This window comes from Aquarana catesbeiana, linkage group LG06 (assembly GCF_042186555.1).
Source record: "Aquarana catesbeiana isolate 2022-GZ linkage group LG06, ASM4218655v1, whole genome shotgun sequence".
Classification (NCBI taxonomy): Eukaryota; Metazoa; Chordata; class Amphibia; order Anura; family Ranidae; genus Aquarana; species Aquarana catesbeiana.
The window spans coordinates 18,665,651-18,690,835 of record NC_133329.1 but is presented as its reverse complement, the minus strand read 5'-3'; the positions used below and the strand labels follow the sequence as shown (position 1 = coordinate 18,690,835).

The 25,185-nt window shown below is 41.3% G+C and overlaps 1 pseudogene; it reads right to left on the bottom strand.

The window, feature by feature from the left end:
• Nucleotides 1-10,442: 10,442 nt before the first annotated feature.
• LOC141148204 (guanylate-binding protein 1-like) overlaps nucleotides 10,443-25,185 on the bottom strand; it is a 74,716-nt pseudogene continuing 59,973 nt past the window's right edge.

Here is a 25,185-nt window from a genome sequence, read left to right as displayed (position 1 = left end):
AATTTTATTACTATAAGCAAGTTTGTTTTGTTGTGATTAGCTGTGATTGGCCACAGCTGACGGCATGGCACAGGTGGGCTGTGATTGGCCTAAAAAGGAAAAAACTCAGCTGCTGGACAATATACCAACAATATAGCACCACATCCCTTAATTAATTTGTATATTGGAAATATGTGGGATTTTTAAGGTGCAGCTGGAGACCACGAGGAGAGACACACACTCCCTACAGGACCTCTGATAATGTGCTGAGTGTCCCCAAATAGGAGTTTCTCATCCTCCTGTTCACCTTTTTTGCAAATTAGACTCTCTGGTTCTTTCATGGCTCCTATGATTGCCTGCAGTCCGGTGTTTGGTCTTTGGTATCTACCTGAACAATTATCAACTGCAATATATCTTGGGAAGGCTCTGATATGCATTTGGGCAGCGTCCCCTGAAGAAGACCCATTGTAGGGTGAAACATGTTGGGAACCACACCATTGTGCTGTACCTTTAAGGACTGTACTGTATGAGTCTTTTCTAATGCAACTGTGTTGTTTTTATGTGTTAATAAAATTGACGCTTTTTAACTAATTCTTTTCTATTGATTTAATATGCACCTTAAAAATCCCACAAATCTCCAATATACAAATACTGTGATTGGCCTAGTTTGTACCATGTGGTCAATCACAGCTAGCAACACAATTGTACAAAATGCATGGCTTGAAAAGAAGCCATCCATTGTTTACAACTGTCAAGGGACCTGCTGTGATTGGTTACAGTGCTCCCATGGTACAGGCAGCTGGCTGGTGCAGTGATCAGCCATTGGCTGTGTCCTAATGTCACACTGAGTGACAGATTGTGCCTCAGCGTGGCCTCATGGGCACGCACGAGGCGTGATCCGGGAGGGTGTCATATAAGGGATTCGATGAGAGTCCTGCCCAGCCATCATCGAGCTATAGGCTGGCTGGGAAGTGGTTGAATCATGGTTGGGGCAGCAGGATGTCCAATTTACAGACCTAACAAAACATATAAAAGAAGACACTTTGGCTACATCCAAGTAAAGGAAGACTGAGATGGTGACTATTAAATAATAATAATTTACAGACCTGTCCATAATACTTCTCCCATGACAGGTTTCCTTTGCATTCATAGTTCTATATTTGGTTCCATTTTTATCATCCCTGACTGTGTGAATATAAATACAGCTATATAGAGAATGCAACAAAGATGAACTGGGCGTAGAAAGGGCATAATGCTGCAGATAAAACTCAAAAGAGGAAGTAGCTGGATACGAGGAAGTTAGCAAACCACAATGGCATCTGTGGTCATAATAACATTTATTAGAAATGCTCTTGTGGGTCACATAGGAACCACTAAAGTTTTCAAACCACAAAAATGGAAAAAGTTCCGTAGGCTTTCCCTATGCATGTATTACATTTCCTTCAGTCCTTTGTTAGGAGAAGGGGTGTGGCTGTGTGTTGCATCGGCCTCATTTAACCACTTCAACACCGGGCATTTTCACCCCCTTCCTGCCCAAGCCAATTTTCAGTTTTCACCGCTGTTGCACTTTGAATGACAATTGCACAGTCATGCAACACTGTACCCAAATTACAGCTTTATCATTTTTTCCCCACATATAGAGCTTTCTTTTGGTGATATTTGATCACCTCTGCGTTTTTTATTTTTTGCGCTATAAACAAAAGAAGAGCGACAAGTTTGAAAAAAAAACAAATTTTTTTACTTTTCGCTATAATAAATATCCCAATTTAAAAAAAAAATTTCCTCAGCTTAGGCCGATACGTATGCTTCTACATATTTTTGGTAAAAAAAAATCGCAATAAGCGTATATTTATTGGTTCGCGCAAAAGTTATAGCGTCTACAAAATAGGGGATAGATTTATGCCATTTTTAATTTTTTTTTACTAGTAATGGCGGCAATTTGTGATTTTTATCATGACTGCGACATTGCGGAGGACAGATCGGACACTTTTGACACCATTTTGGGACCATTGGCATTTATACAGCGATATACAAATGCATTGATTACTGTATAAATGTCACTGGCAGGGAAGGGGTTAACACTAGGGGGCGATCAAAGGATTAATTGTGTGTCCTAGGGAGTGATTCTAACTGAAGGAGGTGGGGACTCACAAGGGGAGGAGACTGATTGGTGTTCCTCTGTACTGGGAACACATGATTGGTCACCTCTCACCTGACAGGACCTGCTCGGTTAACGGACAATCGCGGGTGACCGGCGGACATAGCGGCACCCGCGCATCGGATCCCGAGTGACGGGGCGTGTGCGTGCCCCCCCAGTCGGCCAGGAAGCCCAGGACGTCATATGACGCCCGCCAAGCATGGGAGATCCCTCCTGCGGATGTCATAAGACTATATGCGGGATGTGAAGTGGTTAATATATGGCTGGATTAGCCTAATCTTGTCTACTGGGACATTTTTTTTACTTTTTGCACACAAATAAAATCTGCATTTTTTGTTAGAAATGACTGTATGGGAGGGGCCTGATGTGGGAACTAGATAGACGCAGCTGCTGCTGACCCGGCGAAGCCCGCAAACCTTCCCCGACAAGAGTGCATGAGGAAAGGATTCCCTCTCCATCTCCCCCCCCTTGTACCCCCTGTTTTTCCGGCGAGTGCACAGGGGAAACATTACCGGAGCACCTGTGAGAGCATCTGTGAGAGCCCGCAGCGGTCCCGGCGGTGGACACACAGAAAGGCTGCACTCCCAGGGGCTCACCTGGTGCATGAGTGGCAGAAGCAGCAGGGAGGAGAGCGGCCATAAACAGTGCTGGTCTCGGCTTGGGAGGAGAGAGGAGATGCGCTGCTGGGACAAGTCAGCTTCCTGGACTGAAAGACATTAGATGCTCCCTGCGGTCCTCAAGGCCCCCCCCCTTTTCCTGGACCTAGACCTGGAGGAATTGCCTGGAACTCTAGAGGAGTGGAACCATCAGGAAATTAGTTGCTCTGTTTTTCCTTCACACTATTCTCGGGCTGATTAGTTCACTGTGATAAAGGGAGATATCCCTGCTGAACATTTTTGGCGTATCTCTTAGAGAGCTAAACGTCAGTTTGACTATTAGCCAGACTGAATACCTGGGGGTGTATTGGAGAACTGTGTGTAACAGAACACTGATGTTATACAGATGCATTAATGATGAATACTGAAGAAATGTGGATGCAAAGTTTAAACGGAGAGGCTGTGCAGTTAAAGAGAAGTGACGGTGAGGCCCCCCGCTACTAGGAAAGAATATGACATCTTACAATTGAATGCATGATTAACACACAGAGCCCCTGTAAGACGGGATATACTGACAGGAAGAAAGGAAGGCACACTTGCGCGTTCATTTCTACGGTATATTGGTGAACCACTGAATAGAGACTGAGAACAATCTGTAATAAGCAGGTGGGGAACCCTGACCGTGGACAAGGACACATACCAAACAAACTAGCCACTCACTCCCTACACCATTGGACCTATCTATGCCCAGTAGTATTGATGGGAAAAGGAGAATAACTGATACCTCTGAGAATTGCCACACCGAATCTGTATCTAATTAAAGAAAACAGAATGAGGTGGAAACCCGTAAGGGGGGCAATTGCGAACCCCCCCAAAGTAAGTGCGAGCCCAGGCTCTATAAAGAAATACATGACACAGGATGGCGGGACAGAGAGCCCTGGGAAACAGACAGTGGCCATGAGTAAGCTTCCTGAGGGAACAGAAAAAAATGGTCAGAGAAAACAACCCGGGGATTTAGATACAACAGATTTATCAACAGGTATAAGTACCGACAAATCCAGACAAAAAAAACAACAACTAAAGGAGAAATGGCGGAGACTGTTCGCCAAATTGGAATCGTCCATTAAAGGAGAAATGGCCACTCTCCATGACGACCTAAACCACATTCTAATGCCGCGTACACACGGTCAGAATTTCCGACAACATATGTTCGATGGGAGCTTGTTGTCGGAAATTCCGACCGTGTGTAGGCTCCATCGGACATTTTCCATCGGAATTTCAGACAAACAAAATTTGAGATCTGGATCTCAAATTTTCCGACAACAAAAACCATTCTCGTAAATTCCAATCGTGTGTACACAATTCCGAAGCACAAAATTCCACGTATGCTCGGAATCAAGCAGCAGAGCCGCACTGGCTATTGAACTTAATTTTTCTCAGCTCATCGTACGTGTTGTACGTAACGTCACCATGCTCTTGACGTTCGAAATTTCCGACAACATTTGTGTGACCGTGTGTATGCAAGACAAGTTTGAGCCAACATCTGTCGGAAAAAAAACATGGATTTTGTTGTTGGAATGTGCGATTGTGTGTACGCGACATAAGAAGGGTGAAGGGAACAGCAGAGCAGTTGGAATCACAAGCATCGGCAATAAATGAGCTAAAAGACCAGATGGCAGGATTACAGAGAGACCATAGATACACAATGTATCAGTTGGAAGACCAGGAAAACCGTAACCGCAGAAATCTTAGAATAAGGGGAGTACCAGATCTGCAGGGGGAAGATTTACAAGAAAAAATGGATAAAATATGTGGGCACATATTGGGCCTAACACAGACAGAGAAAATAAAGTTTGAAAGGGTCCACCGGGTTAGAAAGCCAGCTCCGTTAGCAGCAGAAATACCGAGAGACATAATAGCGAGATTTCATTATTTTCAGGATAAAGAGCAGATCTGGGCGAGCCTAAAAAATAAACAGCCGATCAAATGTGAAGAGATCACCCTGCAAATATTCCCAGATTTAGCAGCTGAGACCTTGGCCAGAAGAAGAATACTTAAACCCCCTATTGGAGCATCTGAAGTTGAATAATATACAATATTCCAGAGGCTTCCCAGCCTGCCTAACTGGAAGAAAAGAAGGCCGGTCAGCAACTCTTAGATATCCAGAAGATATGGCCATCTTCTGTAACAGACTGGATATATCATTAGTCAAGATCCCAGGGTGGTGGCAAGCACAAGATAGTACCCCACCTAGAGAGGAACAGAGATGGCAGCCGATTATAAAACAGAAACGGGTCGCAGTGAAGAGGAAAAACTGAGAAACTAAGAACTGGAGGTCTGGGGACTGGACTGGGGGTGGGAGTCTGAGATAAGAGATGAAGTAAAGTGATCGGGGAGGGGGGGCAGGCAAGGGTTACCCCTATTTAGGGGGGTAGCGGGTCTGACAGGGGACCACAAGCAGAGCTCAACCTCTGGGGGGAGAACCAAAGGGCCAGGAGGAGATGTAGGGCCTCTGATCCAATGGCCATGGGGAGGCCAAATATCCCACAGGTAGAGAAATGGGGAGGATGGAGGTGCGGGGGGGAGGGGGTCTAGGGTGTGGATGGGGGAAATCAGGGTACCTCTCTTGCATAGTTCAAGAAAAATGGTCATAGCATTGAACGTCTGGGTCCGCTGTGCTCCTTGGGATGTAACGGCTGGGAGCCATGGTGACGATGGGAACTGGGGATCTGGAGTACAGTGAACAAAAATGACTACCCTCAAACTTATGACATATAAGGTACGTGCATTAAACTCTCCTATAAAAAGGTAAAATACAAGTAGAGAGATTACGGTAAGTCTCATAAAGCAGATGTAGTGTTTTTACAGGAGACACATTTTTCACATGACTCCAACTTTAAAATACTATCAAAAAATTACCCACTCTGGTTCTATGGGGACTCCCCCACGAAACAAGCAAAGGGAGTGGCTATAGGATTTGCCAGGGCAGTAAGGTTCACTTTGGAAGACAGAAAGACTGACCCGGAAGGGCGATATCTATTCCTGAGGGGTAGAATACATGGGGTGGAGTACTCCCTGGCAAATATCTACTGCCCAAATACTAACCCAATAAAATATTTAATAGACATCATAAAAACATCATAATAAAAATGTATGCAATTTAAGAGAGGAGTCATCATGGGCGGAGACTTTAACTTCTGTATGGTACCAGGGTACGATAGTACGTCTGGGACACAGAGGACTGAGAATGTACAGAGGAGGTTACTAACTAAGAAACTAACTACTAAGAAACTTCATCAGAATCAACATGGTAATACATTTTACTCTTCTGTGCATGAGACGTACTCAAGAATTGATTTCTTCCTGGTGGAACATAGGCTGTTGGAGACAGTAACTAATATGAATATTGAAATCTCAGCAATATCTGATCATGCCCCAGTTACTATGAGAATAACGATTGAGGGGAATCAAGACAAGCCACCCGCCTGGAGATTAAATGAAAAACTGCTACAGGATAAAGTGGTGGAAGAAAGGATTAGGTTGGAGTTAGAGCAGTGCTTCAAAATTAATGATACAGTAGAATAAACAGAGCAACTTTATGGGAGGCCCATAAGGCTTACATTAGGGGCATACTGAGATGGGAGCTGAAAAAAAAGGCCAGATCTAAGAGAAGGAATGTCTTGTCAAAAGAAATCTTAATGTTAGAACAGCAGTATAAAAAAAGGGAATAAAGAAATAAGAATGGCACTCATTAGTAAAAGGGAGGAGTTGAAAGATGTAACTGAGCAGGAGACTGGAACGGCCTATAATAGAATTAAAAGTGAAAGGTACCTCGGGGGGAAATAAGATTGGGAAATCCTTGGCTAGAATATTAAAAAAGAAAACAGCACTAAACTACATAGAGAAAATACAATCCAGTATAGGAACAACGGTTTATAATACATCAAACATTGCCAGGACATTCCAGGAGTATTATACGAAGTTATATGCGATCAACCAAAATGAATCAACAGAGCAGATCAGAGAGAGAAAGGTAAAAACCAGGGAATTCCTAAATGAAATCGGCCTAAATAAAATTATGGAAGACAAGAGTAGTGCCTTAGAGGACCCCATAACAGAGGAAGAGGTAATAAAAATCCTAAACGAGACACCTACAGGGAAAAGCCCAGGCCCAGATGGGCTGACGATATTGTACTATTGAAAGTTCAAAGACATCTTAATTCCCAAACTGTGTTCATATATAAATGGGATAGGAACTAAATGGGAGATACAGAAGGAGGCCCTGGAGGCAGCAATAACTATAATACCAAAGGAAGGAAAGGATGTTTAACTCTGTTCTAGTTACACACCTATATCACTGTTGAATGTTGATACAAAGTTATTTGCAAAGGTACTGGCAGGAAGGATGAAAATAGTAATGAATGATTTAGTTCATGCAGACCAGGCAGGGTTTACTCCAGGAAGAGAAAGCCGAGATAACGTAATTAGAACACTTCTGGCGGTACATAGAATAAAAGAAACAAGGACCCCTGGTCTGCTCCTGTCAATAGACGCTAAAAAAGCGTTTGACAGGGTAGACTGGGGTTTCATGCAAGATACTTTGGTAGCAATGGGATTAGGCCCCAGAATCATGCAGTGGATTAAAGCGCTATATAACGAGCCCACAGCAAGGGTAAAAGTCAACGGGTCAGCTTCAGGATCTTTTGAGATGCATAATGGAACCAGACAGGGGTGCCCCCTGTTCCCCCTGTTGTTTGTGTTGTCTCTGGAACCGCTATTGGAGAAGATTCGGCAGAACATAAACATCAGGGGGATAAGAATAGGAGAGGACGAACACAAACTTGCAGTATTTGCCAACGATATTCTGTTCTTTATAACCAACCCCAGGATTACCCTGCCTAACTTAATGAAAGAGTAAAAACAACACAGAGAGATATCTAATTTTAAGACAAACCCAGCCAAATCTGAGATCTTAAACATTAATGTAAAAAAACAGGATGAGCAGATGTAACAAGAGGAGTTTCCATTTATTTGGCGAGATAAAGAACTAAAATACCTGGGCGTAAAGATTACAACATCTTTAGAGAAGCTATACCAATCAAATTTTATACCATTATTGAATAATATTAGATTGGACTTAAGTAAAATCACATCTAGACATGTATCATGGCTGGGGAGAATCCATATTTTTAAAATGAGTATCTTACCAAAGATCATGTATAAATTTCAGATGCTGCCTATCCCCCTCCCACAAGTATATTTTAAAACACTTAAAACCATACAGGTTTGGCAGGGGAAAAAGCCGTGGGTTGCTTAAAAGTATTGACTAGGGATAAGGGACGGGGGGGCCTGGGGGTACCAGACCTTAAGAATTATTACAATGCGGTTCCTCACTCACGGGAGATAGACTGGGCAAAAAACAATAAAGATACAAGTTGGGTGGAAATGGAAAGTAAGATCAGTATGGCCTCACTGGGGAAAATAATATGGATACCTGCACGTTTGAGGAATTCAGATGAGAATACACATAAGATGACAGAGAAAGCACTAGAGATATGGGACGCGATACACAAAAAGGAAAAATGGGGATATAGTTCTCCATTTATACCACTCAAAGACACAGAATATTTCCAACCCGGGAGAGGGAGTGTGTTCGGAAATTGGATCAAGATAGAAAATGCACAATTATAAGATGTAATGGTGAAGGGTAGGATTAGCACTTTTCAGGAATTAAAATGTAAAAAAAGATTGGATAGTAATAGACGAGTGGTGGTATTTCCAACTGAAACATTTCATTGAGAATTTGCCCCAACCAATCTACAATCCACCTTACTGACTACATACAACAGTGGCAATACCTACAGACCCGAACTCACAGATGCTATGATTAATCAGCATTGAGGTGAGAGTCCTGGGAGACCACATCCAATTAATTGTATGAAGTTATATATGGGCAATACCACTATATTTTACTATTAACATTTTATCCCATGTTTGTGACTTTTTAATACAGTTCAACATCCCATGAGGACTTAGCCTTTCTATTTATCCTAATTTTGGACTATACACTATTATTGCACAAATTGATTACTATTGGTACATCATTTATCATCGTTTTTGTTATCATTCACCAGTTATTTGAATTTATATACTTGTACCAGCCATGAGTTTATGAATATTTTATTTTTATTTTTTTTGTTGTTTTGTTATATCTTTCATATGTTTTCTGGATGCACTCTATGCACAATACTAGTCCTGTTTTAATTGTTTTCACATTTGCTTGACTAGAGGAGATTTCCTCAGGCAATTAGATCACTGCACAAAATCATTTTTTGTTTTAGTTTATGACCATTATGTGTCAGCAAAGTTCCCCTCCCTCCCCTCCAAAAACATTTGAACACTAATCTGCACTACCCCCAAGCATTCAATCCCTTTTGCAAACAAAATATCCCTCAAACAAAAATTTCCCAGTACACCTGCCAGTTTGTAGGTAGGCACTCTCCATGCAACCCCCCCACCTCACTTGATACTACAGCAGCCCGGGCAGCCGCCCCTCCTGCCCACCCCTTGTACTGGCCCTGGTGGTATATGTGTGTCACTGTGCATTGCTATTCATTCTTCATGACTTCTCAATACACATATATAGTATAGAGAGGGGATTGGCAACAAGTTGATTGTGATCTACTCACTGATCAATGATTGTGGCCATATGGCTTCTATATCACAACTCCTTAATGCTGCCCCTCTGTCAGAAGTGGTCACAGACTCTTATGCCCTGTACACACAGGCGGACTTTTTGGCAACAAAGGTCACACAGTCTTTCCGATGGACTTTCAACTGACTTTTGATGGACCTACGACGGACTTTCAAATGAACGGACTTGCCTACACACGATCACACCAAAGTCCGACGGATTCGTACGTGATGACGTACGACCGGACTAAAATAAGGAAGTTCATAGCCAGTAGCCAATAGCTGCCCTAGCATCGGTTTTCATCTGTCGGACTAGCATACAGACGAGCAGATTTCTTGATAGGAACTGGGTCCGGCGGAGTTTCGAGATAAAGATTTGAAACATGTTCCAAATCTAAAGTCCGTCAGATTTTCGACAGAAACAGTCCGCTGAAGGTCCTATGAAGTCCACACACGGTTGGATTGTCCGCCGGATTCGGTCGAAAAGTCCGCTCATGTGTACAGGGCATTAGACCTCAAATGAGAGCAGCGATAGGCATTGCAGAGCCAAGACAAGATCTAGGCTGCCAGATCACCCCAGCACTGAGGCTTACTGTTAAAATGAGCTCCTAAGCAGCCCATAGATGAGTCAATGGCCCATGATGTAAGGAAAGAAAATCGCTCAATATCCTCATCAACACAGTCAGTGTAGATGGGGGAATGCCTTCTGCAGTGGTATTGTCTTCTGCCTGTGGGGGGGTTCCCAGCCAGCAAAACACAATGATTACTGCTAGAGGCTGCAGTGATCGCATGTGAAAACAGGCTCGTTGTACCCAAATCAATTGATGGATTGACTTGGGTACAATCAGCCTGACCATAGATGGATCAAAGCTTGGCCGGTCCCTGCTGAACAAGCCAAATTTTAATCCATGTATGGCTGGTTTAATTGTGGGCGGTGAAAAGTACAGTATGTTGGTACAGTGTCTACCTGAATCTGGTGATACCCTCTACATCCCGTGACACAATGAGACAGACAATTGTAAATAATATACAACTTTATTCATCTGAGGCTGCATGCTGAAAATTAGGAAAACGGTTGTTATAAACAACGCAACAAGTACAATAATTAAAAGTGGCAACAGTATGGCATATTATATGAACATCAAAAAATGTGTTACACTTTGTTCAGTCTTCCCTATCTAGCTATGCAAACTATAGTTTAAGTCCAAAACCTGTACAATGGTGAGCTCACAGGTCTATGTTTGGGTATAGGGCTAAGGTCCAGATCAAACTCAGTTTGGCCCAAACGCCTGGGAAACTATCACATGATCGCCATCCCAATCAACTTTGGCCATGGAATTTCCCACCTTGCAGCCACACATGTAACAAAAGGGTGAGGATGCTGGTGACATCATTGACTCACATGGGTCATGCCTATGTTTGGTTTTAGAACCCCTGTACAGTAACACATTATTTTCCAAAGCAACAAAGTGGCAACTGATATAGTCTTTTTTAAGTTATCTAGTAGAATTTCATAAACCAATATATTTTATGTTATTCATATTAATTTGCATATGTTTTATTGATAATATAATTATTATTCATATTATTATTATAGAGGTAGTGGTCTTATCCATATTATTATTCAATAGTAAAGCAATAATTATTAATGTATACTATGTTATTCCATAAATATAGATAAAGTCTTCATTTTTTAAATGTTGAACTTTAGATGACCTCTCTGCTTCATGCTGATATTTTTTATAAGACAGTCACAAGTTTACTGGGTGAAAGTGTATTAGGATAGTTCATTTTTAGTTTTTAAGTTCACTAATTAGAAGGGAAACACTTTGACAGCAGTTGAACTATAGCCTGATAAGATAATATTCCTAAAAATATAATAAATAATCATTGTCAAGAATAAGTGATAAATCATCCTATACTGATAGTTTTAAAATAATTATGTGGAATATGGGAAAGTTATGTACTTTAATTTAGTTTGACAGGGTCATACATACATTGAATAAGAAGAACGCTGTACTTTTTTGTGAAACCAATATATAAATTGAAGTCTTTGATAACGCCCTGGGGGAGGGGTGAAACGCGTCGACGCAACATCCTGCCTACGTCTGTAAACCCGAGAACCAGTGACATCACTTCCTGGAGTTGGTGGAACGCATGCTGTCCAGCAGCGAACACCGACCAAATATCTGAATGCCTGCTCTGCACATCGGTTCCGTGAGTAGCGCTTATATGCGCAGGTGATCTCACGGTGTCATAGGTTTTATACTATATATTTTTTCTTCTTCTTTTGGTGGAACGCGAGGTTTGTGACCCCAAAAGTTTCCTCTCAAGCAATACCAGCATCAGCTAACCTTTTGCCTAGACCTATCATACGAATGAAAAAGCTTGAAGTCTGCAGATTGTCCTTTTGTGAAGGAACATTTTGATTTACAGACTTTCTGTCACTTGTGATCTTTGATTTTAGTTTTCTTGCTTCACTTATTATTTGGTGTTCTAACTTCATAGAGAATCACTTTATTGATATTTGTGATCACGAACATATGGGATTATTTATATATATCTTTTGTATGAGTTTAGCGACATTTTATTGCCCTGTAGTCGCATAGCGTCTAAGAGTGTGCTTTTGGACGAATTTACCTAGACCACATTATTTATGTTTATAGATTCGTTTTTTTCTAATTATTTCTAGTCACTCAGCTTGTCAGTGTTTTTTGTGCATGTTTTTGTGCACATTTTCACATAACACTCACTAAATGTGCAATTTTTAAAAATATTTTATAATTTACCACCTTTTGCATGGTGTATACACTTTTCGATCTATTTACAATTTACAAATTACCTACTTGATGAGTTGCCAGCGCAGGTCTTTTCGTTTTATATACTATAAAAGTGTCAGTACTTTTTATCCTGCAGCTGCAACACGAGAGTTAATTTTTAATACTATTTCATCCAAATTGATTTGCGAGCGCTGTTTTTCATCTATTAATATATAGATACCTACACATAGAATTCTATAGTGAAAAACAATAAGACATATAACACATAAGGTGGGGTTATTTCAAGTTCATTTTCCCAAAGTCGTAAATCTGTTATCCTTGAGTTGGTAAAGTCTTATTAGGACAAGGAGGGTTTGATTTAACATGACTGGGTGCCATACTGTCTCTACACAAGTATTGTAATGGATAAAACCATGAACAAAACCAGTTATAAATAAATTTAATGAACATATAAGAATTCTGGGAATGAATAAGTTTGTCTGGTTGTATGACAGGTGTCAGATTTATGGTTAGTTACATTGACGTAGATCTTAGCAACCAATCATGTTGTACCTAATATGCTTGCATTGTAAGAAACTGTATAAATTAGACCTGCATCTTGTAATACTTTGAACATAAACCTGTATGAACTGTTAATAGACCTGCATCACTGAGGTCCTGCCTGGTTCGATACGTTATTATTCTACTTCAGTTACTACACACTGAGGTAGCAAAAAGATGTCCAGTCCTTAGAAGATGATTCACCAGAAAACTCTCTTCCCAGGACAACTTATTTTATCCAGCAGACATTTCTGTTTATCCTCTGCATTTAGCTGACTATGCACTACAGTCTATCACACTGATGAGATGGATGGGGAGGTGATGATAGAAGACCATGTGGCACTTACAATCCATCAGTCAGCTCTCGTCCATCTTCTTGAGTAGACAGAAGACATTGGAATTGATTTACTAAAACTGGAGAGTGCAAAATCTGGTGCAGCTGTGCATGGTGGCCAATCGCCTTCTAACGTCAGTTTGTTCAACTATCCCCATGGAGCCGGTGCCTCCTGGCACTTTAAGGGGTTTCAGATACTGGGAGGCGGGGCAGGATTTAGGGTCATGTGACTGCTGTGATTGGCTGTCACAATGGTCACATGATTGGAAAGCTCCAGATTGCAAGAAGCCATCGGGAGCTTTGCGTTAGCCGCCGGCAAGAATGCAGGGCGCGCTCTCTCGGCACAATTGTGTCTGCAAATGGGTATGCATATATGAATATTCACCAGCTTCACTGCACAGTCCTCTAGGTTCTGAACAAACAAGAACTTGACTAGGTGAATCCAGTTGGATGTTTCTCTGAAGTCTCTCTCAGCTGCCTTCTTCTGTAAAGTTTTCTCACTGATCTCCTTCTCAGACTGCTCTGCACAATGCTCCCCCCTCCGATGTTATATACTCTATTGGTTGGTACATGTGTCCCTTTTTTCAGCAGCTGTCCCAAAGAGGTAACTTGCATTGGCCGTTCTTGGAAAGCCTGAAATCTACTAGACTCCATTGCTGGGAAGCCTCCAGGAACATTGGATTCTAATAGCAGAGAGACCATCTGTGTGATAATCAGTTGTTCTATACAGGACAGCGGAACCTGTCTGCTTTTAAGGATAAAACTGTTTTGCAGTACATCAGCACAATAGGGAGCCAACCAGTTTAGACCTATACCTTCACCACACCTTGTGATCAAAATTGTAACAAATAGGGCAAACAAAGGCAGGCTAGAGTATAGAGCAGGCTTTCTCTAGCCTTTAACCCTAGAGGAACCCCAAAAATTATTTTCAGGTCCCGAGGACCCCTAAAACCAATTCATCAGGGGTCAGTAGGAACAATGCCCCTTATACTGGTGGCCAATAGGAAGAATGCCCCCCTTAAAGTGGTGCTCAGATTTCCACCCTTGAAGACAGCTAAAAAGATATTTGGTGTCATGCTGCTGGCTTTGCTAAGTGATGCTGAACCTTGAACTCTGTAGGCACCATCAAAAAGGTGGTTCATCAGCCACAGCTCAAAGAACCCCTAGCAACCTCTGGAGGAACCCCAGGGTTCCAGGGAACCCTGGTTGAGAATGGCTGGTATAGAGTATGAACAATGCTAAGGGAACATTTTGACTGAAAATCATGAGGATCGATAATTGATGGGTGGATCGATGACTGATGATGATTGATTGATGATGGAAAATTATTGAGAAATATGATGGATGATGATTGATGCTTAAAGCCTAACTTTGGGAAATCAAAATGTCATGCATAGAGGCTGAGCCTACACTGCAGTGGTTAACTGCACATCTCTAAGGAATGGAAAAAAAAACACTTTTACTTACCTGATTCTCCGCTCTCCCAGCAGACAGCGCTACTTTATCCTCCATCAGTGGACTGTTTCTCAGCATCCTCACATCCAATGCAGGGAGCCCCCCTAAGAAAGTAATGACCCCCCCTTCCTTCTCTGAGGGGCTTGTGGGAGCGGAGGCCTGATAAGTGGGCACAGCCTCCCAACAAGGAAACACTTCTAGTTTTCTTGGAGTTCAGCTTTAATAAATAACTGATGGATGATGATTGATTATTACTTGAGGTATGGCTGATGAAAGATGGATGATCATTTATAATGGCCTTTAATGGATTTATGATGAATGATGTTTATTAAATGATGATTGATGGTGGGTGACTGGTGACTATTAAAAGATAATGATTGATGGTTAATGAGCAAGGAACCCTGCAGGAGCAATTCCAAAGGGAGGCCTGGGATGATGATCAGTTCCTATCTTTAGTAACTGATAGATGATCATTGATGATTGCTTGAGGTATGGATGATTGATTATGATAGATGGATGATAATTGATAATGACAGAGTTATGATGAATTATATCTGGTAAATGATGATTGATGGTGGATGACTGGTGATTATTGAAGGATGATGATTGATGGATAATGAGGAAAGGGAGCAATTCCAAAGGGGTGCCTGGAATGATATATAATTCCAACCATTATTTTGGCTCCATTGTTCTATATCCATCAATCATCATCCTTCAATAATCTTGGATGATTGATGAATGCTGAATGATGATTACAGGAAGATTGATGGATAATGGTTTATCAATGATTGATGGAAAGATTAAGGATACGTTACTGGTGATACTGGATGGTTATGAGAGATCATGATGAATGATGATGGGTTATAAGTGATTTATGATGATATATATTTGTCTTCATTTTATTTTACAAAAATTCAGTGGAGAATAAAAAATATATTATTTTACACAGGTACCTGTCAGCTCCATGGAATGTTGTCTTGTGATTTAGCTAATTGAACACAGTTGGCACTGGCAACATTTTGAGGTGAAATGACATGGATTAAAATGTAATTAAAGATGGTGAGCTCCTTTAAGTCTGATTAGTTAGGCTCTCATTAGCCATCTTCTTCAGGAAGCTCGTCCACTCATGTTGCTGAGTCTGAAAGTTGATGCACTCCTGTAAGTGGAAGTTTACACAAAGCAGGATATCTCTGAGGAAGTTTAGGATGACGAGGTGCTTCTCCTTCACTGCCAAATGGTCGGAAATAGTGTAATTTTCTATACAGTAGATGTTCTCCATCCCCATCCGGGTAAATGTATTTCTCAACTCAGATTCTGTTCTGCATTTGGTGAGAATAATGAAGGGTAGAACACCTGTAGAAAATAAGATCCACTCTGTAAATACCGTATTTATCGGAGTATAACACGCACCTTAATCTTAAGAGGGAAGTTTCAGGAAAAAAAAACTTACATTTTAAATAAAGAATTTTGAAGCAAAATAAGGGTCAGTGCCCATCAATGCAGTCTTATCAGTGCCCATCTGAGGCCTCTCCGTTGCCCATCTGCAGCCTCACCATTACCCATTATTGCAGCCCGATCAGTGTCCATCTGCAGCCTCGCCATTGCCCATTATTGCAGCCTGATTAGTGCCCATCTGCAGCCTTGCCCGTCATTGCAGCCTGATCAGTGCCCATCTGCAGCCTTGCCCATCATTGCAGCCTGATCAGTGCCCATCTGTAGCCTTTCCCATCATTGCAGCCTGATCAGTGCCCATCTGCAGCCTTGCCCATCATTGCAATATGATCAGTGCCCATCTGTAGTCTTGCTCATCACTGCAGCCTCATCAGTGCCCGTCTGCAGTCTTGTTATTTCCGAAATAGACAGAGCCGGATCTCCTGTGTACTCGGCTCGGCTCGCAGTCCCGCCCAGTCCTGCCCCATGGCCCCGGCTCCCATGATGGACATAACACCTGTCCAATGGCGGGACGTCAATGCTAGGAGGCGGGACTGGGCGTGACTGCGAGCGGAGCCGAGTACACAGGAGATCCGGCTCTGTCTATTTCGGTGGCGCTTGTTCCCTCTTTCCCCTCCAAGGCAGCCGATCGGCGTATAACACACACACACGATTTTCCCCTGATTATTTACAGATAAAGGTATATACTGTATATATATGATTGATGAATCATATTTACCAAACATTTGCTCATTGAGCAATAAAAAAACACAAATCACAGTACTCATTAATGGCTGAAGTCACACTATTGAATACTCTTATTTTGTGCAAAAACCATATACAAACCTTGGATTGCGAGCATAATTCGTTCCAGAAACGTGCTTGTAATCCAAAGCACTCGTATATCAAAGCAAATTTCCCCATAAGAAATAATGGAAACTCAGGTGATTTGTTCCACAACCATTTGTCCTTCAGTCTATAGTCCATATAAAAAGATTATAGCAATGTGACTTCAAGGCAACTTTAAGGCAACTTCAAAGAATGCCTGGGTAATCTTCCTGTAATGTCGGTTTTAAATCACATCAATTAAGATAAGGATCCGACTTAGGGCTCATGTACACTGCAGCTCAAAAAAAAAAAAAGCTGCTTTTACAGGCATTTGAGCTTTTATTCCAGCTTAAAGAAGTTTGTGCTTTTTTTTTGTGCTCTTGTGCATGTTTTTATTGAGATTATTTAAGCTCATTTTGTGCTTCTTTGAGTTTTTTTGAGCATAAGCATTTTTTTTTTCCCGCAAACCCTTCTTAAAGTCTATGGACACAAGTCGGATAGAAGTCGCTTTGAAATAGTACAGGAAACTTTTCTAAAGTCGGAACGACTTCAGTAGTGCTAATTAAAAAGGAAGTAATCTGATGTTTTTTTGTTTTTTTTTTGTTTTTTACCTGCAAAGTAAATACATAATGTGCAAATGACCTAAAAACGAAGCCTTAGTTGTCACCTCTGGAGGCCACATCCATCTTCACTTGTCTTCCTTTCCGAGCCGTGTGACTGGCCGTAGCCACATAATGTCTCTCCTACTCATGCATGCGGGAGCCGCCAGTCGTGGCACAGGGCTCTGAAGAAATGGCACGGGTGGGCTTTCCTTCAGAGCGCATGCGCCGATGATGTCATCGGCTGCATATAAAGTAAATAATTCCTAAATGGCGCATGTTTAGGAGATATTTACAGTACCTATAGGTAAGCCTTATTATAGGCTTACCTATAGGTACATATAATCGCTAGAAGTTTACTTCCTCTTTAAGACAGCTCTCATTGACTATATCAATAATATGGAACACAAGAAATCCACCCCCTCCTATGTGCCAAACGCTGCGCTCGTGGAGTCAGAGCCTAAAATTGAGCAGCTGCTTAAAGTGTTCAAATCAGTGCAAAAAATAAATGATACACTATAAACTAGACCCAACCTAACAGTGAAATCAAATAGCAGCGCTAAAATCAATTAACCTAAATATACGTGCAAAAATTACATATGACTAGTACTTTACACCAAATTTTATCAACACAATGTGACCTGTGTGCAAAATTAATGTTCATAAAATAAATAAGGAATCTCTGTGTAATCAGAGAAAAATGTGTTAAAAAGGACCTATAAAAACATAAATTTTCTACAAACATATAAAGTCCAATATTCAGTGAAACGTAGTGGTATTAGTGATGATCCATAACGTGTTATAGTGCAGATCTTCAATAATTTAATCTTCCACCACACCTCTGTGACTTGTGATTCCACTCCCCTTAGGCGAATAAACTCACCAGCTCCTTTTGCCTTACACTCTCGTGCTTGGCTTTAAGGCTTATTCCCACACAGAAGGGGGTAGGATGGTGACCTCCAATGTTTCCCCGTTTATATATCCAGAGTATAAAAGCACAGCTCTCTCAACATGAAAAAAAGGAAAGCGATCCAATAGTGCAGTAACGCTATAAAAATTTATTAAAACAACACTCTCCTCCACCATTGAACTCACATTTCTCAAATCAAAATCAAGCAGAGAGGCACAGCAACCGTGGTCATCACCACAAAACACTACAATCGGTATAATGAACATATGGTGGTCACGACGGACCCAGGTAGTACGAACACTGGTGACACTCTCACCCATTCCCTAGATCCGCTTCCCCACTTCCTCGTAGCTCTCATTGACTAAAATGGGACGTGACCCTACTCACTGCAAGACCTCGCTCGTTTATCAAGTTAAACTTTATAAAACAAATTTTGCTCGTTTTGTAAACCACTCACAGACCAAGTTATTCGCAATCCTAGGTTTTATTGTACTTGCTTTGAAACTTGGCTTGTTACTTGATTCCTATGGTGTACCTTGTTCAGCTTGACAGGATGTTCACTTGCAGAACTTGCAGAAAATTGTTCAAGAAAAATGTTGACATTTAAACAACGGCTTGGGTCATGCGATTTTGCAGAAGTGTCTGAGACCACATTATCAAATAAACAAATCCCTTCTGACTAATAAGGAGCCCCATTCACTGCTTTGGCAGATATTTGTATCTTATGCCGCGTACACACGAGCGGACTTTTCGAAAACAAAGGTCTGACGGTCTTTCCGATGGACTTTCGGCGGAGTTACAACGGACTTTCTAACGTCCGGACTTGCCTACACACGATCACACCAAAGTCCGAAGGATATGTACGTGATGACGTACACCGGACTAAAAATTTTTGTTTTTGTTTTTTTTTTTTTAGCGTACTGGATGGAATTGGAGGTAGGCGGGTGTAAACAGTCCATAGGGGTGAATAGAGGGTCCAATCAGGTCCACCTGAAAAACTGGCAGGAGGACCTGATCGCTTGTGTGAAAGGGGCCTTAGGAATTAATGATAAATAACTGCTGCTACAAATGTAGTATTGCACTTACCAGTCAACTTTTGGGCTTGTTTCAGGAAATGTTTGATGAGGGTGAAATCCTCCTTGCTGAGAATGTGTTCAGAGCTGTAAGAGCAAGGCAGAGCAGTTATAGACTACTACTAGAATTCACCAATGTAGATACAAAATAAAGCCCGTGACTAGTAGGGTTGAGGGTTAAACTAGGGGCAATGTAGGGCTCGCCCCGAATGTTAGCTCTTGGCACTTCGGGAAATGAACCAAAATGGCCTGTTTTACTGCCTGCTGCAATGAACCTCAGGCTGTGAAGGAAGTCCTTTATTAGTGGCAGTAGTACTATCGCCACTAATTAATGATAGGTTCCTGTTCAAGGCTGGGGTTTCTAAGACAATGGCACCATAGCAACCACAGTGTCCTTCAATGTCTCCCCCGCCAATTCTCTCCCTGTGAATGACAGCAGTTGCTAAGACAATAGTGGCCACTGGCATCCTAGCAACTGATATCGCTTCCCAGCCCCATAGACTCTGCTGCTGAATGTAAACAAATGGGACAGGAATGCTGAAAGACATCATTGGTCAACTATGGCCAAACTACAATCTTTGATTGAGGACATCAGCTAGCATCCCCTGTCCTTTTATGTACTATCAGCTGAAATAAGGTGGGCTCTATCTGGCTTGCAGCAGTTTCTAATGTAAGTAATTAAGGGTGGCCATTGCATTACTCAGCTTTTGGTAAAATCAGTTGAATGATCTATACTGGTCTGATGTCTTTCCTGTGATGGTTCAGAAACTTTAAAGCGATAGCAATGACGCTGGAAAATTTATCTCCATACATTCACATATCCATAGGTGCAAAGCTAGCCTCAATGAGACTTGAATACTATAAGATTAAATCTCCATAATACATTTTTTGTAGATTTTTCTTTTCAGTGCATGCTCATTCAAAAATGAAAATCTAACAATGACAAGCAGAAAGTTCCCTATCTTTAATGAATAAGATGTTTTTTTAAACTTATCAATAGTAATAATAGTAAGCAATCTGTTGATCCTGCCAGTTTCAGCAGGCCTTGCTTCTTATTGAAGGATGCCAATGCTGTATAATGCCACTTTAACACCTTACAGCCACTAGCCACTTCCACACAGCAATGTCATGGCCAGTAACAGGCAGTCATGTCCAATAAACATGACATTCGGGTTTGGGTTGAACATTAGTTTGACCTGAACCCAGCCAGTTCATGGTTTGCCCAAATGCAAGACAAAACGATCCTAATTGGCCAGTGCATTTGTCCAAATCCCTGACTGACTAGAATGTAAACCAACAGCCTGGAATCACGAGTGACATAATTGACCAAATTTGGTCATAACCATATATGGTTAATGACATCACCCAGGATCCCCAGATGTTTTTTTTTGTATTCTAGCGGCCAGAGATCTGTCATTTAGTAAGAGGCGTGTGTATGGGGAACATCATTGGGTGGCAGATTGACATAGTGGTGGGGAAACATCATGAGTGGCGAATTGGGGGAGGTGATTGATGGATTTACGTTGGGGACATTATTTCCATTTTTTTCTGTAATGTTATTAGTTGACTTTTTCATGGTGTTGAGGTGTCTATTTACCTTTAATTTTTTTTCGAAATTAGTAATAGGTAGTGTCACAGACTTTGGGCTGCAGAAGAACCATTGCCCGGAGTCCTATGGGGGAGCCGGACTTTCTGGGGTGGTCATGGTCATGATAATAGGATTAGCTCTACTGTCTAAAGTGACCATTGTGTGAGATAATGGGAGTAGCCATTATCTGATGGTTTTCTGTATAAATTCAGTGTGTTTCTCAAATAAAGCAGTTCTTATTCTAGTTCCCTCCAAGACAGGTGTCTGGTCCTTGGGGTTACTATAGCCAGATCCATTGGTCTTGTGTTCCAGGACTTGAGAAGCAGCTTCTTGGCGGAAATACCCAACAGGGTATCCGGATTCCGTCACAGGTAGTACTATTTACATTCTCGTGGGAGAGGGTAGATATCTGGCGGCTCCCTTACTCTAGAAGGGCACTTCCATGTTCCTTTAAGTGGGGAAGACACCCTTGTCCCTCAACTTTGGGACAAAATGTCTTGCAAGGGGTGAGGCATTGTCACTCTCCTAGCAAGATACTCCCTATATGTTGAAAGGCATGTGGCCTGGTACAGAAAGGGGGCCTCACACTTTCTGCCCTCCCTTTCCTGACCATTCAGGCTAAATTCCCAGATAAGGATCTGATTAGAATGTTAGCAGACCCAATGTCAAGTTTTTCCCATGCAAAAAAAAAAAATGGTGAAGAAGGTGAGAAGAGAAGGAGTTGTCCTGCAGTACTAACACGCTTCCTGTACTAGGGCAACAGCTCCATAGATACAGTACAATTAGTGAGCATTTTCACCATAGGACAGGTGAAATAAAAGGAAACGAGCGCTGAAATAGAAAACCAAGGTCCCTATACAGCTTCATATCTATGCTGGATGGCCCACCTTACCATCAACTCCCGGACTGAGCATATCCTTTGGTACCCCTTGATGTCATTGGCCCAAAATATTTTTTTGCTTTCTGTGCTTTATGTGGTTATGTATGTAGTTTTTTTTTCCTTTTTTATTTCTATGACACAATCTCTCCACAGATATACTGGATTTGATTGACTCCTGAAGAAGTGAAAAGTTCTTCAGGAAACGCGTCAAGATAAAGTCTAGTGTCTCTTTACCTGTCTTTTTTTGCAATGTTGCCCCAATGTGGAAATATGCCGTTTTTTATTTTTTTTTATTTTATACTATGATATATGTATTGTTCATCTTGTCTATTTTTAACTTGAATATGGAATAAAAACCATGTGTATTTTATGTAATGTAGTATCAACTTTTTTGGAACAACTCTAAAAAAAAGTCCCATGGGAATGTTTTTCCTTCAGATATCTATAGTAGGTGAAACCTAAATTCAATTTAAAATAACAATTCTATACATATAATGATTAAAAAGAATTAAAAAAAAAGTTCACAGTACAATTTCCCCAAAAAACAAATACATTTTCTATTTGATTTCTCACTAACAGAAGCCTACCTGTATACAAGAACAGGAACAATGAGATCAGGAATTTTCTTTTCCTTAGATTTTTGTGTTAGAAGATCATTTCGCATCTTGATGCTTTTATCCCAATCCACCTTCTTATTTAAAGGTGCAAAATTACCTAAAGGAAAAAAAAAACAACAGTAAGAGACACAGAGGGATTTATATATAAAATATTTGCTGTAGGAATGTCTCAAGCATTCACACAACCATCATAAATAAGCACAACAATGTGTCTAATTTGTTTATTTCCTGTGATTGACAGCTCCATCTACTGGTCATAATGAGGATTTTAATGATTGAGGTATTTCAGGAATAAACTGCATTGGGGCCACTAGATGGTGCTGATGATCATCGGAACTAAATATATTGCATACAATACAGTGTGTATTTGTGATCGTTTTGATTATTTTGCTTAAGGCATTCCCACAGTGTTTTTTTTTTTTTTTTATAGAAATAAATTCTTTAACCTATTAGTTGATTCTGGCTTGTGATTAAACAATAAGGAATACCAAAACAAAGAAAGAAATAACTGGTTGACATTTAAAAAGAACTCTAAAAGACTAAAAATGTAAAGAGGACCTACATGGTAGAAGCTGTGTCCAATAGGATACCAAGGGCTAATCACCAGTGTAACCATAGTCTCCCTGCAGATGGTCCTTTCCCTATTACTTACTTACCATAACTTGTTCTACATTGTGTTTTTGTGTGGAAGTGGCCCGCTTGTTAGAGGCAGAGCTTTGATTCCTCGTGTCATAGCTGTCCCTTTTATGACAGGTCATCTGTTGACTAGTGGGGAAATTATACGGGTGGTGGAGGCTCAGATCCACAGGATAGATAAACTAGAAGCAGGGAGATCCTTGCACTGCAGGTCCTCAAGAACAGTTTCCTCACCAGCAAGGAGAACAGTGAGCATTACAGTAGTGATACTGTATCTCACTCCAAATCTCCTGAGATTAGCATCTCACTGCCGATTGCTTGGTTCTCACAGCTTCCTGAGCAGAGAGCTCCTTGCTCTGCCCCCCCCTGCACCCCCCCGTGTTCACTGGAGTGCTGGGCTGTGGAGGGGGTGGGAGGGGCTAGCTCAAGCTAGTCGCTGAGAGGCTGAGCCCGATGCCGGTCCAGGCATGTGGGCGAATCCTGACTTCATTGTCGCAATCTTGCCTGCGACTGGATTGACTCTGTGACGTCAGCAGACAGTGGACTTCAGCTGGCTGTCTGCTGAAAACGGGTCACAGGAGTGCAAAACAATGTGGTACAGCCAAATGAGCGCTCCCGAGCTGTGACTCTGTGTGTCCATTCACACACCGAGACATGGCTCGGCCCCGCCCCCTGTCTCTCCTCATTGGCTCACTGGCTGTAAATGACAGCAGCGGGAGCCATTGTCTCAGCCAATGAGGAGGGAGAGTCCCCGTAGAGCTGAAGCTTTCGTGCCCATCGCTGGATCAAGATGAGGCTCAGGTAAGTCTTAAGGGGGGCTGCTGCACAGAGGAGGTTTTTTACCTTCATGCATAGAATGCATGAAGGTAAAAAAACCTTCAACCTTTATAACCACTTTACTTTTTTGAGTTTAAGCCCACTTTAGGTTGTTTTTACTTTTTATCCCAGCTAGGAATAAGTAGTTATCATACTTATCATATTTGTCTGACACATTGTCTTAACACGTTGTACAAATCAAGAGATTGTATCAACAATCTTTTACAGCAAGAAAAACACAGACGACAGCTAAAGCCAATTCCTTGTACAAAGTTGGAGCGATGAAGGGTATACTTTATATAAATGATGACAATAACAAGAAAATGAGCTCTAGGTCTTCAGCATTTTGCTATTTTTCTCCTATACCTCCAAGATTCTGATCAATGCATCCTTTACAGGTTAAGAGTCATCATAATCTACATCGTAGACTTCATACTGAGGCTGCATTCACATCTACTTATATCAGGAACTTGTGTTCCCACTCATGTTTTTGCTCTTTTTTTTTACTTGTTAATGCGTGTCACACAAAGGGAAGTCCATACACCCTATGTGTGACAAACGCCCAAAAGAAGCTTCTGTACTATTTTTGGAGCGGAGCATGGTGCTATTTTTAGCATGTTCTTTGGTGTTTGCAGCCCGTTTGTCGCGCAACAAAGTACACAGCAAATGCATGTCCCTCTACCCACACTTGAGGTTCCATTAACATTTAATGGCAACACAAGTGGGATGCACATTTGCAGCGCGTTTCCAAAATGCGTGACGCAGAGCACATTTTCTGTTTGGTTGATAAGCGATCGGAAACACAGAGATGTGAATGAGGCCTGAAAGATCAAACTAAAAAGTAATAAAGACCTGCCGGGCATTCCAATCCTACATTACGATATCCGAAACAAAAGGTTTTGGCTAGAAATACTGTACATTGAAATTGTGCACAAATATAAAAATTAAGCTGAGCTGTACATGAATGTTAGTATATGTAAACAGACATAAGAAAATAATAAATACTTGCAGTATGAATTGTCCGATTTAACTAGAATTTATTCTGTAATGCTGAAGACATCTCACAGCTTATCCAAGTTACTTCTTTACTCCAGTTTTGAAGGGAGGAAGCTACCAAGATAATGTCTCTAACATTACAGAACAAGTCCAGTTGAATGTTACTAACTACTACTAGGCTTACTATGACCTGGATACATAAGAACCTACTAGATTAGATATACCATGACCTAGATACAGAAGAACCTACTAGACTAGATATACCACGATCTGGAT